We start from the raw sequence: 21,475 nt of genomic DNA on the forward strand, positions 1-21,475 counted from the left end.
TAAATTAACAATAATTTAAAAAATTGCATTCGCAATCTAATGGTGACAAGTCTATTAAGTACACAGTTTAAAAAAAAAAAACACAGAGGTTTTCTACCTTCAACGTGATCCTTCATGTTTTTTGGTCATGAAATACACTCTTCTAAAAGAATCCATGCATGCACAGGCTTTATCACTGTGCTACTCCTCAGCCTTTCCATGGAAATAGGATTTTGTCCCTGCTATTCAGCAAAGCGGCACTCATCAGTGTTGTCCCCTTCGGATCTTAATCCTGACACTAGAACACGTCCTTTGTAGATGGAATACTCTTAGGGACTACTCATGCCTCTTACAGTTTAAATTTACTGTATACATAGTTACATAGTTATATTATTTTTTTATTCATATTTTTTAGTTTTATTATTTTCACTTATTCTCAATTCATTTCACTTTATTTTTATTATTTTTTCACTCATGCAGCATTTATTTCTTTGCTTCCACTATTCAGGCACTGTTGTTCAGTGCATCTGTTCTCCCTCACAATTTATCAAAATCTATTCAGTACAATCCTTCTGATTATACCACTATTTCACTCCATTCATGCTTTTTCATGCTGTCTCTTGTTACAGCATTATATCTTATCCAAATTTGTTTGTTCACATGTGTATTATATTGACATATATGGTATTTACTGTTGTTTTGAATCATCTGGCTTCACGGCCAACTTTGTATACACTGGCGTATCCTGGGTTACTTACCTTCTCGCTACGTCGCTCCCTTTGATTGGTGAATGGGTGCCCGGCCTCCGTTCCGCCCTCATGACGCGCCGGGTTCCGGATCCACGTGACCGTGTCTTCTGACGCGATGACGTGCATCCGGTCCTGGCCTCTCGTGATTGGCGTTTCTGGTAGGTGCGGCCACCACCTCCACCACGAGGTAAGCGACCGGTAAATATGTAGCGATACATGTATTATTACATGTTTATACTTGGGTTTTCCCTCATTATTCTATGATTGGCTGGTCCATTCCTATATATAGTGGTATACACATCATTCAAATGCTACCCCCAGACGAAGGCAGTTGCGCCAAAACGCGCGTTGGGGCAGACATATCGCCGTGCATTCATCTGGTTGATCAATGGGTATGTGTTTCATTTCCATACAATTTTTTGTATTCATCCACTAATGGTATTCATTTATGGTACTATGCTCTGTACCTTAGAGTATATACTTTCTCTCTAACTACTTCATCTGACACACATTTGTAGTCAGTTACATTTACTCATATTTATGTATTTACGTACCCTGATCATTAGATCATACCATTTGGTTGTCACCATTGCTCGTCTATTTCAGACGTTACCTTTCTTGTACATTGCATGGCGTGTTAGTCTTTTTTAACCTGTTGGTTTATGGATTCTTTTTATCATTATGTATTCATGTGTCATTTTCATTAAAGCAATTTTTCTATTTTCCTATATGTTCTTGTTTGTTGGCATTTCTTCTCTTCTCGGTCATATATTATGCTTTGGATGCCTCAGGAGTATACACCCCCGGATCTGGTTCATATTTGAATATATGCTTGCTGACAGCCGCATCTTTACTTTATTTTGAACCATTCTAGATCCATGCTGTGCTTTTCGGTCATATAGTTACATAGTTACATAGTTAGTACGGCTGAAAAAAGACACATGTCCATCAAGTTCAACCAAGGGACGGGAAAAGGGAAGGAAAAATTTCTATACATAGGAGCTAATACTTTTTTGTTCTAGGAAATTATCTAACCCTTTTTTAAAGCCATCTACTGTCCCTGCTGTGACCAGCTCCTGCGGTAGGCTATTCCATAGATTCACAGTTCTCACAGTAAAGAAGGCTTGTCGCCTCTGCAGGTTGAACCTTTTTTTCTCCAGACGGAGGGAGTGCCCCCTTGTTTTTTGAGGGGGTTTTACATGGAACAGGATTTCACCATATTTTTTGTATGTGCCATTAATATATTTATATAAGTTAATCATGTCCCCCCTTAGTCGTCTTTTTTCAAGACTAAATAGGTTTAATTCTTTTAATCTTTCCTCGTAACTTAAATTCTCAATGCCCCTAATTAGCTTCGTTGCTCTTCTTTGTATTTTTTCCAACTCCAGGGCATCCTTTCTATGAACTGGAGCCCAGAACTGAACTGCATATTCTAGATGAGGCCTCACTAATGCTTTGTAAAGTGGTAATATTACATCCCTGTCCCGTGAGTCCATGCCTCTTTTAATGCACGACAATATCCTGCTGGCCTTTGAAGCAGCTGATTGACACTGCATGCTGTTATTTTGTTTATGATTTACAAGTACACCCAGATCCTTCTCGACAAGTGACTCCCCCAGTGTAGCTCTCCCTAGGACATATGATGCATGCAGGTTGTTGGTACCCAGATGCATAACTTTACATTTATCTACATTAAACTTCATCTGCCAAGTGGATGCCCAAACACTTAGTTTGTTTAAATCCGCTTGCAATTCATGAACATCTTCCATAGACTGAACTATATTACATAGCTTGGTGTCATCTGCAAAAATAGAAATAGTGCTATTAATCCCATCCTCTATATCATTAATAAATAAGTTGAATAATAGTGGTCCCAGTATATGTATTTAACCATGACATCCCTTAATAATTTACACTATCTCTTTAAGGCTCTGTTCACATCTGCATTGCTATTTACGTTGTTCTGCTCCGTCATATTTCTATGTTTCTTATTTCTCCAAATTTATGTCAAAGATTTTTTTTCAAAACTATTATGGATACTCTGATTAATTATAATTAGCAAATTACCATATATATATACAATAGTTGTGATAGAATAACAATTTTAATTCATGTTATTCATCCCACCACATCCAAATTTAGCTTGGACCGGAGTTTTTGTTTTTCTTAATTTTTTCTTTAACAATGGATTTTGATTTAAGTTAAAAAAAAGTCAAACCCATCTCTTGATACAAAAAACTGAAGGAGAAGGGTTCTCATACAGTAGTTTACTTGAATTTCTGAAAAGGAGCTATAATGGGTTAATGCTTCAATAGCATTTACCAATTTCTCCAAGAAAAATTAGAACGTCATATGCATATATTATTATTTTCTCAGTTCTAGCACCGTAGTTGAAGTCATGGATATTATCATCGTTACTAATTGTTACTGCTAGGGAAAAACAACAGACGTGACTGTTGAGGAATCTCTCTGATGTTTCCTGGTTAAAAAAGATGGGGGCAGATGGACTCATATAAAAGGCGAATCCAGTTAATAAAAGTAGTATTTAAACCGTATTGTTCCAGAATAGGGAAAGGCTTTTGTTGCGTTGATTGACAGCAGGGCCATGTTACCAGCATTATCAAATTTCGCTTGGATATTAAAAAATATATTCTAACTGGTTTGGATTCACAATAAGTGCTGCTGGAGTCAGTGCTTGTCCTTAAAACCCGTGCTACAATGTATTTACAGCGCAGGTTTTAGCTGGCTGCCCAAGTGATCGGGCATTTGAATGTCGGGTGCACGGCTGTCAGTGACTGCCGGGGACCCTGGAGAGAAGATAGAAGCAGTGTTTACTTTGAGCGCTGTGTATAGAATAGGGGCATCGGAAGTGCCGCTGCCTCTATTGGTCCTGGTGATAATTTGACCAATTACATGGTTGCCAGGATGCTGTTAGTGAGAGGCTGCTGCTGGGTCTTACTAGACCCAGCACAGCCCTATTAAGGGTATGTTCACACGCACTAATTACGGACGTAATTCGGGCGTTTTTGCCCCAAATTACGTCCGAAAATAGCGCCTCAATAGCGCTGACAAACATCTGCCCATTGAAAGCAATGGGCAGACGTTTGTCTGTTCACACGAGGCGTAATTTACGCGCCAATGTCAAATGACGGCGCGTAAATAGACGCCCGCGTCAAAGAAGTGACATGTCACTTCTTTGGCCGTAATTGGAGCCGTTATTCATTGACTCCAATGAATAGCAGCGCCAATAACGTCCGTTACGGCTGAAATTACGGTGATGTTTTCAGGCTGAAACATCCCCGTAATTTCAGCCGTTACGGACGCCCTCGTGTGAACATACCCTTAGTGACAATAGTCAATATAACAGGGCTTATTTCCCCTCGAACTGGGGCTGCTGTGCAGAACCAGTTACAGTGGAAAAACAAGATGTAAAAGTGAAAAAAAAAGTCCCCAAAGGTCTTTTCTGACCTTTGAGGGACAGATCATAATAATAAAAAATAAAAATAAAATAAAGTGCAAATAAACTAAATAATAAATACACATAAAATACCCACCCAAAAAAAATGTTGCCCACGCCAATCCTTGTCGTAACACTAGCCCTGACCCATGTAACATATCAAAATTTGCGGTAGACAATGACGATCACAAATAAAAGGTCTATTTTAGGGTAAACCTATATTACCAGAAAAAAAATTGCTGAAAGTAAAAAAGTATTTTTTTTCCACTATTATTTTAAAATGATAAGTCTGAAAATTCTAAAATAGCGAAAAGGATGCGTATAAAAATGATATAAAAAAAAGAAACCTGCATAAACTACAAAAAAAACCATCAAAACACCACATTGCTAGCCCAACAAATAAAAAAATTATAGCCTCTTAACTAACGTGTGCTAAAAATGGCTAAACAGCATCTGGTCCTGGAGGCTCAAAACAGCCCGGTCCTGAAAAGGTTAAAGCAGTTTCCCTATCTTAGGCCCCCTGCACACGGCTGTAGCTGTAATCAAGGTCCGTGGTTACAGGCACGGCCGGCCGCGGATAGTCACCCGCATTTGTGGGCCGTGCTCTTGTTATAAAGCATGGAAGCACGGTCCGTAAAATAACAAAATAGGACATGTCCTATTTTTTGCGGATCATTTCTATGGCCCAGACACCTTCCCGTAAATATATGGGAGGGTGTCCATGGGCATTAGAAATGAATGGACTAGTATTTTGATTAAAATTACGGGCGTGTGCATGGGGCCTTAGACATTTATCCACAGGATATGACAAAAGGGGAGAAAGCAGCTCAGGTCTGTGGGAGTTACAGTAACAGCTGGTAAGTGGGGTTTGCAGAGGTAGGATCCCCATTTATCAGACATTAATAGCATATCTTATATATAAGTCATAAATCTTTAAGAAGGGAAAATCCCTTTAAATTTAATGGGGCAGTTACTTTTAAAAAAAACTATAGTATAGGATTACTGACGTTTACTTTGTCTAATGTTAAATTATAATTATTATCAGGATACTGGTCAATGTCACAATACGCAGCAATATATTTTCACAGTACTCTATTTTAATATGAAACCGTACTAGCGCTGATTTTTTGTTTAGCTTATTTCCCCTGTCATACAGCATGTGCTACTTTTTCTTATGCTGTGTCTAGTAATCGGACAGTTCTTTACAACAATTTATTCCCCCTGGTAGAAGTTCACTGCTTGTGTCAGTCTTGTCCTTTCTTAAAATTGATTTGACTTGATTTGTAATGCCGGAGGTGTTTAGAGCTTTAGTTAATTCTCGAGTCAGTCTTGTTATTTTAGTTTTCGGGCTAACATTTCTAATTTGTATTGATGTAAATATTTATATGATGTCTTTGGTTGTTGTTAAATGTTCTTAGTCAACTAATAGACTATAGGAAGTGGAGTCTGTCTACTGAAATCTATATCTTCAACTCTGTTGAAATTCTATATTTCAACAGAGAGAGTCTGATCTATCGAAGTTTTTAATACTGGAATAGCTTGTAGACTTGGGTCATTAGCACGTAATATCTTCATATAGATATCATAGTGCTTACCTAATAGAAGTACTTAATTGATATAAAGTTCTTGACTGTTGATTTCCTTAGTTCTTTACTTGGTCACCACTGGTATTGTATGGTCCTGCATCTAAGAAAGATTGACTGGTAACTATGTGTTTTAAGGATAGTACACATCTCCATATTCAACTAACTCCTGATCTCCTGCGCTCTCTTCTACTTCTATCTGCCTTATTTTACTACTCAAGCAGTTTTATTACATTTTCTTTCCTTCGCTCACCTGCAATTCTCTACTTGGTTGACATATGTTTAGGTTTTGTCTAATGTCTGTGATGACATCTCTAAAAACTGTGCTCTAAAAATCTTGCATTATTATGGACTCCTTTACTAGCGTTGGAAACCACTGATTTTATTTTTAATATGTATAATGTCAATTGATGCTGAGCATCCGTATAAAGTATATAGTGAAAATGCTGCTCTGTTTAATGTACAGAGTATCTATATACAGATAATGCTGAGTATTTATACTGTTGCACCAGACACGTGAGGAGTTCATCGATGTCAATCAGTAAACAATGAGAAGCACTTTAATTACGTTTTCTTGCCCGATGTATGTGCTGTCTTGGTCTACCTGCTTCAATGTAAGATGTCATTACATGAAGAGGACCCTAATAGCCAATGCGTGGAGTCTTGAATGCTAGACATTTATTTAGCAATCCGACAGGGTGATATAGTTTTTAAAATAAAATGTTAATTTAAAAAAAACAAATTTGCGAAGGAAGATTGGTGTTCTGCTGAAAATTTTGAGGATTTAGAGCACTTACTGGAATCTAAACAAGCAATTTTTGACCGTTTTGTATTATGGGAATGTTTTGATTGCTCATGGTTACTGCTTCACATCTATACATCCTCCAATAATCTTTCATACCCTCAAACTTCTACAGCATTGCATTGGATGGCTTAAGCTGTGTTAAATAGTTCATACACTGTAAATCAGGGTTTTCAAATATTGAATTCCGTAAATTACCTTTTTATATTTATGAAGGTCTGCCAGCCTATTTACTAAAATGAATCTTCTGTATAGTTTTCTGTTCAATACAGTTTATTTTCTCTTTACGTAAGAGACATGCCATTACGTTGAGCATGGCAGGGAGCAGAAGAGTTAACTACTTCTCTTCATAGGAAAACAATATTGGTGAGTAGCGCTTGATGCTTTGACTACAGTTTGCAATTTAAGTCATAAATCAGTCCTGATTAGTCTAAAATGTATTCACATATTTTACATCCACAGGATAATCAAGCAATGTGTTTTTGCTAAAATGTAATGGTTGCCACATAACAAACTACTCGCTCTAAATCCTCAATACTAAATTTACTTAGATTGACTGTCAGTTAAACTGGTGTCAGATGAGTGCTTTTCATGTTAGCATTTCTCCAGCTGAAAACAGCTAGTGCTAATAGAACCTGATCATGGAAGCTTTATAAGAGATTGGAATTGCTCTTCCACTGTCGCATGGAAAAAACATGTTAAGTCCACAGTCATTTCAGTTGTCTTTGGGAAATCAGAGGAAAAAAAAGAAGACTTCGTAAATTCTAGGTGTAATTTTTAGCAGGTACAATTTCAATTTTTAGCAGACTGTGCAGCCGAAACTATCTGGTATGCAAGTGGTGCTTTTTTTTTTTTTTTGCTTTTTTTTTTTTGCCTAGCCAATCATAGACTGGCTTCAGACTGTTCGAGCTCACGGGATTCTGACCTACTAACTCCTCTTACTGTGAATTGATCTCTCAGTTTTGGGTGCTGGTGTTTCTTGTTTAGATATGCCTGTGACATCACTATCGGGCACCATGGCGGGCAGTATAAGGGCACAGAGGAAGTAACTACGATCTGGGTTGGAATTATTTTTTACATTTAAAGATGAGTCCCCAACAGTCCACACACCATAAGATAGAATCAGAACATTTCTAATAATTCTGACTGCTATATCTCAAAATATGCCATTCAAAACGTTTGCTAAAGGCACTCTAGTTATGTAATGCCTTCTTTATTGGCTAATTGAATGGATTGAAGAGGCAAGACGTCGGGTCATCTTAAGCTTCTTCTTTTTGGCACACAATGATAAAAAAAAAAAAAGAGATCTAGACAGTTCCAGCCTCTACAATGACAAAAATCAAAAGATATAAGATGTTCCAAATACTAACTTTTCGTCCCGAATACTTTACTAATCTTTAGCCAATCACATAGTTACATTTAATGTTTCAAACCTATTTGATGCAATGACAATGGAAATGTTTTCTCCAATATACGTATGAGAGGGAATCCAGAAATGAGAACTTTTAATAACTAATCTAACAAGCTACTGTACCTAGGCAGAAGCAGATTGGTTTGGAAAAAATAACCTCAAGTTATTGTTATTGATTCATACAGCAGGTTTTAAAACAGTACTGGGCTTAATAACATTGATTTTATACAGCTTTAAACTTTATTCCCTGTACTGTAGATTGTGTTGGTCACACTTCTCTGATATGAACTTTTTCTATTATACGTTGTAGTGTGTTCTCTCTAAAGACATCTACTGAAACGTAACTTCTCAAGCCCAATTCCCAGAGTTAAAATGTGAACCACACGTAAATCATGCAACAAGCCATGTACCCCTACTTGCAGTTGGCAAAATAATCGAGGGTAGAAACAATAAATTCTACAAGCACCAATTACTCACAGTAAAATGTCAGAACAAGGGTGATATTACTGCCCTGAATAAAAGACTGAAGGGCAAGGAAGATTATTTTTCAGCAAGTCATTTTTGGCATCATGCCAACAGAGCAGTGAATAATGTTCCTCACTTAGTTTCATGTTACAAAGAAATTTCTTCAGAATGCTAAAAGCAAATAATGCACTCACAGTAGAAACATACTCTGCAAAAACATCAACAAAATGTATCTTGTATTTCTAATCACTGCTTCAAGTTATAAAAAGAAAAGAAATGAAACGAAAACTTTCGGAAATGTCCAAAACCTCTGATTTATTGTATGTATATTTATCAATACACCTGCACACAAAACTCATAAAGAATCAAAAGTTCAATAATAAATGCATTTATAAGGTGATTACCACTCTATTCCTACATGGAAGTGACTGTTTGTCCAATTATTCATTACCTGTTTAGGGAGATGTATAAGTTACTAGTCAAAGCACTATAGCAGGGGTATATTGTATGGTGACTCAGCAGCTTACGCTTCTCTTAAAATTTGACTTGAAAAATATGCACGGCATTAGTCATTTATTTACTTAATTGGCTACATATGAAATTGCCCAATGTACACTACCGTTCAAAAGTTTGGGGTCACCCAGACAATTTTGTGTTTTCCATGAAAACTCACACTTATATTTATAATGTATTTTTGCAAGAAAAGCACAGTTTTTTTCAATGAAGATAACATTAAATTAACCAGAAATACACTCTATACATTGTTAATGTGCTAAATGACTATTCTAGCTGCAAACGTCTTGTTTTTAATGCAATATCTACATAGGTGTATAGAGGCCCATTTCCAGCAACCATCACTCCAGTGTTCTAATGGTACATTGTGTTTGCTAACTGTGTTAGAAGGCTAATGGATGATTAGAAAACACTTGAAAACCCTTGTGCAATTATGTTAGCAACGCTGTAAACAGTTTTGCTGTTTAGAGGAGCTATAAAACTGACCTTCCTTTGAGCTAGTTGAGAATCTGGAGCATTACATTTGTGGGTTCGATTAAACTCTCAAAATGGCTAGAAAAAGAGAGCTTTCATGTTAAACTCGACAGTCTATTCTTGTTCTTAGAAATGAAGGCTATTCCATGCGAGAAATTGCCAAGAAACTGAAGATTTCCTACAACGGTGTGTACTACTCCCTTCAGAGGACAGCACAAACAGGCTCTAACCAGAGTAGAAAGAGTAGTTGGAGGCCCCCGCTGCACAACTGAGCAACAAGACAAGTACATTAGAGTCTCTAGTTTGAGAAATAGACGCCTCACAGGTCCTCAACTGGCAGCTTCATTAAATAGTACCCGCAAAACACCAGTGTCAACGTCTACAGTGAAGAGGCGACTCCGGGATGCTGGCCTTCACGGCAGAGTGGCAAAGAAAAAGCCATATCTGAGACTGGCTAATAAAAGGAAAAGATTAATATGGGCAAAAGCACACAGACATTGGACAGAGGAAGATTGGAAAAAAGTGTTATGAACAGACAAATCTAAGTTTGACGTGTTTGGATCACACAGAAGAACATTTGTGAGATGCAGAACAACTGAAAAGATGCTGGAAGAGTGCCTGACGCCATCTGTCAAGCATGGTGGAGGTAATGTGATGGTTTGGGGTTGCTTTGGTGCTGGTAAAGTGGGAGATTTGTACAAGGTAAAAGGGATTTTGAATAAGGAAGACTATCACTCCATTTTGCAATGCCATGCCATACCCTGTGGACAGCGCTTGATTGGAGCCAATTTCATCCTACAACAGGACAATGACCGAAAACACACCTACAAATTATGCAAGAACTATTTAGGGAAGAAGTAGGCAGCTGGTATTTTATCTGTAATGGAGTGGCCAGCGCAGTCACCAAATCTCAACCCCATAGAGCTGTTGTGGGAGCAGCTTGACCGTATGGTACGCAAGAAGTGCCCATCAAGCCAATCCAACTTGTGGGAGGGCCTTCTGGAAGCATGGGGTGAAATTTCTCCCGATTACCTCAGCAAATTAACAGCTAGAATGCCAAAGGTCTGCAATGCTGTAATTGCTGCAAATGGAGCATTCTTTGACGAAAGCAAAGTTTGAAGGAGAAAATTATTATTTCAAATAAAAATCATTATTTCTAACCTTGTCAATGTCTTGACTATATTTTCTAGTCATTTTGCAACTCATTTGATAAATATAAGTGTGAGTTTTCATGGAAAACACAAAATTGTCTGGGTGACCCCAAACTTTTGAACTGTAGTGTAAATCTAGCACAATTCCCTCTAACGCACTTTTTCTTAGACTGGCGTATGAAAATGGCACAACTTTAGGCACAAAACGATGCCTGCTCATAGTAGGCGTAGATTTCATTTTCTGACTTTCTGGAAGTCCAAAATGCGCTAAATTTATTCAAAGCTGTATAGGGCTAATAAATTTAGTGCAATTCACTCCAACGCACTTTTATAGTCTAGTGTATGACATCCAGTCTTATTAAATCTGCCCCAATATTTTAATAGGAGAATACCTCTGCAATACAGTATTTAATGGAGCATGCCATAATTTCTTGTGGATTCTGTGTGCCTCCATATAATATTAGAGACAAACGGGGGTACACGATGAACTCTAGCACTGATACAACCTCTAGCACCAAGTTATTTGTGCTCTATTATTGAAAACCGACTTTTCTACGCCCGAAAATCTAGCATAGAGTGCTTAATAAATTCCGTCCTTATGTGTGTACAGAATAGAGTAGGCATCAATGCTGCTTCAACTACTATTTCAAAGGTTAAGTGACTGATCACGTGATGGATTGGATGTCAATTATGTGCCCAGAAATTATGTCTATCAAATTCAAGACCTGACTACATGTCATATTTCAAAATCAGTAAAAGGAACACAGTAAGTACTATGCCCTCTGACTTCCCCGTCATCAGACACAAGCTGTTTACAAAAGACGGTGTCTCATTCACCTGCTTTATAAGCAGATCAAAGGTTATCGTAAGCACCAGTCTGAATTTTATTGACACGTTTGTACTGAGTATGAATTCTTATAATCCTGTTCTAATATTAAAAGACTCCCGTTAGTTAAGGAAAAAAATAAACTAAACAGAACATACTGAATATTTTATTCACACTTGTTTATAGAAATCGTTAAACACTGACATGAAATAGCCCACTGGGTCCATAAAGTAGAAGATATAATGAGAATGGAGGAGCTTTCATATCTTCATATCTTATACAATCTCATGGACCCCAATCATTCTATTCCAAAGTTCAACTACATACTAGTATTGTTCTCTCCTCTAGCTGGAAATGGTTAGGCAATTTTCCTCCCCTTTAATAATTTATTTTCTTCTTTCCCTTTACTCTTTCTTGTTTCCTTTACCTTGGATCTCCTTGAACTACCAACTATACTTGATCTTCGTATCTTATCTACTCTACGGACAGATGGTCATCTCAGGTTTCTTGTGTGGATTCCTTCTCTGTTTTAGCCATGTTTAAATGTTATTTTTGTATTCTGTCTTATCTCTATTTGTAAAAAGCTTAAAATTCTTAAAATAAAGAATTAAAAATAAAATTAAACACTGACATGAAATACAGATTTTGTCCATTTGGACTTTTTTAAGTGCTGCTAGAGCAAAAGAAACAAAGCTAAGGCACCCAACGTGGAACTATGCAACTTGCAATACAGAACTGAAATTTGTTCCATATTACCGGTGAAAATATACACAGTATGAGGCCCTAATGTCCACCATTAGGTATTTATGGCAGCATTATGTTCTTTAAGCTCAGTATGGTTTCAGCGTGTATCATCCATATTTTTATCAGAATTGTTAGCAGCATTTTCCTCCAAGTATCAGATAGAATGTTAATGGAAAATAATAAGAGTCTTTATTTTATATAGTAGGACATTCGTATTATTTCTGCATTTCACTGACTTTTAACCCCTTAAGGACGCAGCCTAGTTTGGGCCTTAAGGCTCAGAGCCCATTTTTCAAATCTGACATATTTCACTTTATGTGGTAATAACGTCGGAATGCTTAAACCTATCCAAGCGATTCTGAGATTGTTTTCTCGTGACACTTTGGGCTTCATGTTCGTGGTAAAATTTGGTCGATATATTCAGTCTTTATTTGTGAAAAATTGCAAAATTTAGAGAAAATTTACAAAAAATAGCATTTTTCAGAATTTAAATGCATCTGCTTGAAAAACAGACGGTTATACCACCCAAAATAGTTACTAGTTCACATTTCCCATATGTCTACTTTTGATTGGCATCGTTTTTTGAACATTCTTTTATTTTTCTTGGACGTTACAAGGCTTAGAACATAAACAGCAATTTCTCATATTCTTAAGAAAATTTCAAAAGCCTTTTTTTGAAGGTGCCAGTTCAGTTCTGAAGTGGATTTGAGGGGACTATGTGTTAGAAACCCCCATAAAACACCCCATTTTAAAAACTAGACCCCTCAAAGTATTCAAAACAGCATATAGAAAGTTTTTTAACCCTTCAGGCATTTCACAGGAATTAAAGCAAAGTGGAAATTAAATTTGCAAATTTCATTTTTTCTGCTGAATTTCAATTTTATTCAATTTTTTTTTAGTAACAGAGAAGGTTTTACCAGAGAAACACTACTAAATATGTATTGTCCAGATTCTGCAGTTTTTAGAAATGTCCCACATGTGGCCCTACTGCGCTCGTGGACTAAAACACAAGCCCTAGAAGCAAAGAAGCACCTAGTGCATTTTGAGGCCTCTTTTTTATTAGAATATATTTTAGGCAGCATGCCAGGTTTGAAGAGGCGTTGAGGTATCAAAACAATGGAAACCCACCAGAAGTGACCCCATTTTGGAAACTACACCCCTCAAGGAATTCATTTATGGTTTTTGTTATCATTTTGACCGCACAGGTTTTTCACAGCACCTATTTGAATTGGGCTGTGAAATGAAAAAAATTATATTTTTTCCAATAAAATGTCATTTTTGATCAAATTTTCTTATTTTCACAGGGAACAACATACCCCATTTTGTTGCCCAATTTGTCCTTAGTGCGGCAATACCCCATTTGTGGTGATAAACTGCCGTTTGGGCCCATGGGAGGGCTCAGAAGGAAAGGAGCGCTATGTGTTTGTTGGAGTCCAGATTTTGCTGGATTGGTTTTCGGGTGCCATGTCGCATTTGCAGAGCCCCAGAGGTATCAAAGCAATGGAAACCCACCAGAAGTGACCCCATTTTGGAAACTACACCCCTCAAGGAATTCATTTATGGTTTTTGTTATCATTTTGACCGCACAGGTTTTTCACAGCACCTATTTGAATTGGGCTGTGAAATGAAAAAAATTATATTTTTTCCAATAAAATGTCATTTTTGATCAAATTTTCTTATTTTCACAGGGAACAACATACCCCATTTTGTTGCCCAATTTGTCCTTAGTGCGGCAATACCCCATTTGTGGTGATAAACTGCCGTTTGGGCCCATGGGAGGGCTCAGAAGGAAAGGAGCGCTATGTGTTTGTTGGAGTCCAGATTTTGCTGGATTGGTTTTCGGGTGCCATGTCGCATTTGCAGAGCCCCAGAGGTATCAAAGCAATGGAAACCCACCAGAAGTGACCCCATTTTGGAAACTACACCCCTCAAGGAATTCATTTATGGTTTTTGTTATCATTTTGACCGCACAGTTTTTTCACAGCACCTATTTGAATTGGGCTGTGAAATGAAAAAAATGATATTTTTTCCAATAAGATGTCATTTTTGATCAAAATTTCTTATTTTCACAAGGAACAACATACCCCATTTTGTTGCCCAATTTGTCCTTAGTGCGGCAATACCCCATTTGTGGTGATAAACTGCCCTTTGGGCCCATGGGAGGGCTCAGAAGGAAAGGACCACCATTTGGCCTACTGGAGCTTTTCTGGTGCTAAGTCATGTGTGCAGAAGCCCCTGAGGTACCAGTACAGTTGAAACCCCCGAGAAGTGACCCCATTTTAAAAACTACACCCCTTAAAGAGGCTCTGTCACCAGATTTTGCAGCCCCTATCTGCTAATGCAGCAGATCGGCGCTGCAATGTAGATTACAGTAACGTTTTTATTTTTAAAAAACGAGCATTTTTGGCCAAGTTATGACCATTTTCGTATTTATGCAAATGAGGCTTGCAAAAGTACAACTGGGCGTGTAGAAAAGTAAAAGTACAACTGGGCGTGTATTATGTGCGTACATCGGGGTGTGTTTACTACTTTTACTAGCTGGGCGTTGTGTATAGAAGTGTCATCCACTTCTCTTCACAACGCCCAGCTTCTGGCAGTGCAGATCTGTGACGTCACTCGCAGGTCCTGCATCGTGTCGGCACCAGAGGCTACACTTGATTCTGCAGCAGCATCAGCATTTGCAGGTAAGTAGCTACATCGACTTACCTGCAAACGCCGATGCTGCTGCAGAATCATCTGTACCCTCTGGTGCCGACACGATGCAGGACCTGTGAGTGATGTCACAGTGCTGCACTGCCAGAAGCTGGGCGTTCTGAAGAGAAGTGGATGTTACTTCTCATCAGAGCGCCCAGCTAGTAAAAGTAGTAAACACACCCCGATGTACGCACATAATACACGCCCAGTTGTACTTTTAGTTTTCAACACGCCCAGTTGTACTTTTGCGAGCCTCATTTGCATAAATACGAAAATGGTCATAACTTGGCCAAAAATGCTCGTTTTTAAAAAATAAAAACGTTACTGTAATCTACATTGCAGCGCCGATCTGCTGCAATAGCAGATAGGGGTTGCAAAATCTGGTGACAGAGCCTCTTTAAGACATTCATCTAGAGGTGTAGTGAGCATTTTGACCCCACAGGTACTGTGTAAAAGATAATGCGCAGCAGATGGTGCAGTGTGAGATTTGCAATTTTATATATGTATATGCCATTTCAGTGTCCAATATAGTGTGCCCAGCATGCGCCACCGGAGATATACACCCCTTAAATTGTAATGTGGGTTCTCCTGGGTACGACAATACCCTATATGTGGCTGTTATCAGCTGCCTGGGCATACGGCAGGGCTCAGAAGGGAAAGATGAGGGGGGTAAGCTGTGCGGAGTGCATCAGGGTAAATTGAAAATCAAGGGATGTATGATACATTTTAAAACAATCTTTTATACAGAGCCCTGGTTTTTCGGGACACGTGTCACATTGGTATATTGTGTTCTTCCTTATCCCCCTCTTATAGCAGACTCTGCACCTCTTTTGACTCTTTCCCTTTCCACCGGTTTGGGGACCTTCTCCTGGAAAGTGTTGCCCTGGTACGATGCGCCCCCCCTTCCTGGTCCCTAAAGATTAGATCTTGAAATTCCAGGAAAGTTCCCCTCTGGCCTGCACATCGACGTAGCACATACGCATTGTACAAAGCCATCTGTATGATGTGCCCGGCCAGCTTCTTATACCTCACCGCATGGCGCTGTAGGGCTTCAGGACTTGATTTGACAAGTCCATCCCTCCCATGTACCTATTGTAGTCCAGGATGCAGTCTGGTTTGGGGGTGGCCTTTCCTTCATATATCCTAAATCTGTAGGTATACCCTGATGCACTCTCGCAGCTTATACATCTTCACGCCATACCTTGCCCTCTTACCTGGCAGGTACTGGCGGAATTGAACCCTCCCTTTAAAATGTACCAGGGACTCATCAATAGAAAAACACTTCTCGGGGGTGTATGCTTGGGAAAACCGGGCACTGGAACGGTCTAATAGGGGTCTCCGTTTATACAAACGGTCAAAACTGGGGTCATCTCGGAGTGGGCACGGCTCATTATCAGTATAACGTAAGAAGCGAAGTATTGCCTCATTTATTTATTTTTTTAGGTTCCAGTTCATTTCTGAAGTTGCTTTGAGGGGCCCATATATTAGAAACCCCTATCAAACACCCCATTTTAGAAACTAGACCCCTCAAAGTATTCACAACAGCATTTAGAAAGTTTATGAACCCTTTAGGTGTTTCACAGAAATTTAGAGCAAAGTAGAGGTGACATTTACTCTTTTTATACCATTTTTTTTATAACACAAAAGGATTTATCAGAGAAACGCAACTCAATACTTATTGCCCAGATTCTGCAGTTTAGAGAAATATCCCACATGTGGCCCTCGGGCGGTAATGGACTGAAGCACCGGCCTCCGAAGCAAAGGAGCACCTAGCGGATTTTGAGCCCTCTTTTTTATTAGGCACCATGTCCGGTTTGAAGAGGTCTTGTGGTGCCAAAACATTGGAAACCCCCCAAAAGTGACCCCAATTTGGAAACTAGACCCCTTGAGGAATCCATTGTAGTTTTCATGGGGTGCATGCGGCTTTTTGATCAGTTTTTATTCCATTTTTAGGTGGCGTGGTGACTAATAAACAGCAATTCTACTATTGTTTTTGTATACTTTTTTTTTTACAGCGTTCACCGTGCGCTATAAATGATATATTAACTTTATTCTGCGGGGCGATACGATCACGGCGATACCAGATGTTTATAGTTTTTTTTATGTCTTATGGCGTTTGCACAATAAAATACGTTTTGTAAACAATCATTCACTTTTTGTGTTACCTTATTCTAAGAGCCATAACGTTTTTATTTTTCAATCAATAAAGCCGTGCGAGGACTTATTTTTTGCGTAACGAACTGTATTTTCCATCAGTACCATTTTTAGGTACATGCGACTTTTTGATCTCTTTTTATTCCATTTTTTGGGAGGTGAAGTGACCAAACAATTGTGATTGTGGTACGGTTTATTAATATTTTTTTTTACGGCGTTCACCGTGCGGGATAAATAACAAAATAATTTTGTAGTTCAGGCCGTTACGGACGCGGCGATACCAATTATGTATAGTTTATTTGTTTGTTTATATATTTTTATTAATAATAAAGGCCTGATAAGGGAAAAAGTGGGACTTTTACTTTTATTACTTTTAAAACTTTTATTTTCTTATTTTTACACATCTTTTTTTAACTTTTTTTTTACTTTATTACTTTGTCCCACTAGGGGACATGAGGGCAGGAGGCCCTGATCGCTATTCTAATACACTGCACTACATGCGTAGTGCAGTGTATTAGAACTGTCAGCTACTCACTGACAGCAAGCATAGTGGGTCCTGACGTTGTCAGGACCCACTAGGCTTCCGTCTATGGCATAGCCGGACGCCATTGTTTGGTGTCCGGTTGCCATAGTCACCATCGCCGGCCGCTATCGCGTAGCAGGCCGGCGATGGCAGCTTAACCCCTAAAAAGCCGCGATCTCTATAGAACGCGGCTTTTAAGGGGTTAATCAGCGGGGACACAGCGATCGGTCCCCGCTGTAGGAGCTGTGACAGCTGCTGAACAAGACAGCAGCGTCACAGCTCCTGTATGTGTCGGGAGGACGGCCGAAACGGCCGTTACTCCCGAGACGTACTATTACGGCATGGAGCGCGAACGATACAGCTGCCATGACGTAATAGTACGTCAAGGAGCGGGAAGGGGTTAAGGGAAGCGTTAGACTGTCATACATAGTATGCTATGTGGTACGCATATGGAATGCTTGCAGAAATACAGAGGTATAGAAATACTTATGTCTAGGTAGCTCAATAGAATATTGGCTCTGTATTTGGGACTAATCCATACTTGAATATGGAACCTACATACACAGTTGTAAATGAAGCCAACTGCTTTTTATGAAGATCCCTAATACATGCGCCACACCTCACTATACACTATATAAAAGTGTTCCAAATAGGGAGCGTGGCTTTCTGGAAAGGGAGTGAAGCTTAAAATCCGCAAATGTATGTGTTACGTTCTCTCTGATGTGGCTCCCTTGGTCTCCAGGACATCGAGAGTTACTCGCTCGGGCGTCGCCCGGCCTGGCAGACTGAGGCAGTCTGCAGCCAATAGGTGCTCAGGAGCGTCAGGCCAATCAAAGCCTGGCTGATGTTCCTGAGCTCCCGCCCTCTCCTCGTTTAGTTCAGCCTGGGATAGTTGGCCTTTGTCTGTAATTAGAGTTTCCTTGCCTGGTGCTTTCCCTTGTTTCAGACTCCCCTGAGCGACTTGCTTTTTGACTTCTTGTGACCTGACCTCGGCTGGACTCCTGACTTTTCTTTGCCTTCTGACTTTTGTTTTTTCCGCTCTCTCCCGGTTTGACCCTGCCTGCCTGATTCTGCCTTTTGCGCCCTGCCTCTCCCTCCGTGTACTTCCCTGGTTACCCTTTGTTATTTTGTACTGTCTCTGTCTTATTTGTTTGTCATTTTCACTTGTACCAGTATAGGGAACGCCGCCCAGTTGTGCGCCGTTGTTTAGGTCGGGTTGTACAAGTAGGTAGGGACAGAGGTTTGGGAAGAAAGGGGACCTCACTGTTAATTGTGTATTTGTTCATGACAGAATTACAGACCTTTTACCTGCTCTTCCCTGTTGTCTGGCTTTGTTTGCCATGGATCCTTTGGTAGTGTTAACAGAGCAAATGCAGGGTTTCACCCAATTGGTGCAGGATCTGGCCCAGAGAGTCTACCAGCATGAGCATGCCCCGGAAGTGGCCGCCCCTGTGTTATCCGTGGCAGCCTACCCTCCCGCACCTGTACTGGAACACCAAATCTACTTACCCGATCGTTTCTCTGGCGATAAAAATTGCTTTTTGTGAGAGCTGCATGGTTTATTTTCAGTTACGGCCCCATCCTTCTGGCTCTGAGTCTCAACGTGTGGGGATCATCATATCCTGTCTACTGGGGGACCCCCAGGATTGGGCATTTTCCTTATCTCCCACTAGTCCCCAACGCTCTTCTGTCGACGCTTTCTTTTCCACCCTGGGACATCTCTATGACCGACCCGACAGGACAGCATTCGCTGAAACTCAGTTAGGGGGACTTTGTCAGGGTAAGAGGCCAGTAGAGGAGTGCTGCTCTGAGTTTAGGAAGTGGTATGTGGAATCTACCTGGGGTGACTCAGCCCTGAAGTACCACTTCAGGCTAGGACTACTGACTGACGCCCTGAAAGACCTGCTAGTAGGTTATCCCCCCCCCCCCGACTCCCTAGATCAGCTCATGAATCTCACTGTCTGTCTCGACCGATGCATCTGGGAGCATCAGCAGGAATGTTCCGGTCCTCCTACTCCAGTCGATCTCCTAGGTTTCGAGCTGTCCCAGTGCCATCTTCTTCAGCTGACTACCAAGAGGAACAGATGGAGATAGGGATCACATGAGATCCGAAAGTTCGCAGGGAGTTCCGCTGCAAAAATGCCTTATGCTTAAACTGTGGAGACGTGGACCATCTACTCAGCACTTGTCCCAACGCAAAAAAGAAGATTCCAGAAAACTTCCGCGCCTAAGTGGTCATCGGGGAGGTCACTTTGGCGCACAGTTATCTCCCATTCGTTTAAGGTCTTGTTTCCAGCCCAGGTGTCATTTTTGGGCAAGACTGGGATAGGTTCTGCATTTGTGGACTCAGGGTCCGTTGCCAATTTTATTTCCCACAGTTTTGCTTTGTCGATTGGTTTACCCCTTATTGATTTGTCGGTTCCTATTCCCCTGGTAGGGGTAGACTCCTCCCCATTAGTTTGCGGGCACGTTTTCCAGTCTACCCCTGTGTTTTGTTTAAAGAGTTGTTCAATTCACTTGGAGGATGTACTATGTTTGTCCTTAAAGAGGCTCTGTCACCAGATTTTGCAACCCCTATCTGCTATTGCAGCAGATAGGCGCTGCAATGTAGATTACAGTAACGTTTTTATTTTTAAAAAACGAGCATTTTTGGCCAAGTTATGACCATTTTTGTAATTATGCAAATGAGGCTTGCAAAAGTCCAAGTGGGTGTGTTTAAAAGTAAAAGTCCAAGTGGGCGTGTATTAGGTGCGTACATCGGGGCGTTTTTAATACTTTTACTAGCTGGGCGCTGTGAAGAGAAGTAACATCCTCTTCTCTTCAGAACGCCCAGCTTCTGACAGTGCAGATCTGTGACGTCACTCACAGGTCCTGCATCGTGACGGCCACATCGGCAGCAGAGGCTACAGTTGATTCTGCAGCAGCATCAGCGTTTGCAGGTAAGATCGACTTACCTGCAAACGCTGTTGCTGCTGCAGAATCAACTGTAGCCTCTGGTGCCGATGTGGCCGTCACGATGCAGGACCTGTGAGTGACGTCACAGATCTGCACTGTCACAAGCTGGGCGTTCTGAAGAGAAGAGGATGTTACTTCTCATCAGAGCGCCCAGCTAGTGAAAGTATTAAAAACGCCCCGATGTACGCACATAATACACGCCCACTTGGACTTTTGCTTTTAAACACACCCACTTGGACTTTTGCAAGCCTCATTTGCATAACTACAAAAATGGTCATAACTTGGCCAAAAATGCTCGTTTTTTTAAAATAAAACCGTTACTGTAATCTACATTGCAGCGCCTATCTGCTGCAATAGCAGATAGGGGTTGCAAAATCTGGTGACAGAGCCTCTTTAAGGGGCTATCCACCGAGATTTTATTAGGTCTCCCCTGGTTGCGCATGCATAAACCCATCTTAGATTGGGTGACGGAGGAACTTGTTACTTGGGGTTAGAAGTGTTTGTCATATTGTATGTCCACCTTAAGGGTCAGTCTCGTTGAGGAGGGGAACACGATTCCTGAATTTATTCAGGACTTCAGTGATGTCTTTTCAATAAAAGCCTCTGAAGAGTTACCTCCTCATTGAGTACACGATTGTGCAATCGAACTGGTACCTGGAGCCAAGCTCCCCAAAGGTAGAATCTTTAATCTATCTTGCCCTGAGCATGAAGCGATGAGAGAGTATATCCAGGAGAGCCTGGCCAAGGGGTACATCTGCCTCTCCTTATCACCTGTAGGCGCTGGTTTCTTCTTTGTGGGGAAGAAAGATGGGGGGCTCCGACCCTGTATCGACTACCGTCAGTTTAATAATATTACCATAAAGAACCAACACCCACATCCGCTCATCCCCGATCTCTTTATTCAGGTTCAGGGGGCCCAATGGTTCTCTAAGTTGACCTGCGGGGGGCCTATAACCAGATTAGAGTTCGTAAGGGGGATGAGTGGAAGACTGCCT

The 21,475-nt window shown here is 40.3% G+C and overlaps 1 protein-coding gene across 4 annotated transcripts in view; it reads right to left on the reverse strand.

The window, feature by feature from the left end:
• KHDRBS2 (KH RNA binding domain containing, signal transduction associated 2) overlaps window positions 1-21,475 on the reverse strand; it is a 374,758-nt gene that overhangs the window by 110,137 nt on the left and 243,146 nt on the right. The gene's annotated exons all lie outside the window — the stretch shown is intronic.

The sequence above is a fragment of the Rhinoderma darwinii genome, chromosome 4 (assembly GCF_050947455.1).
Source record: "Rhinoderma darwinii isolate aRhiDar2 chromosome 4, aRhiDar2.hap1, whole genome shotgun sequence".
NCBI lineage: Eukaryota > Metazoa > Chordata > Amphibia > Anura > Rhinodermatidae > Rhinoderma > Rhinoderma darwinii.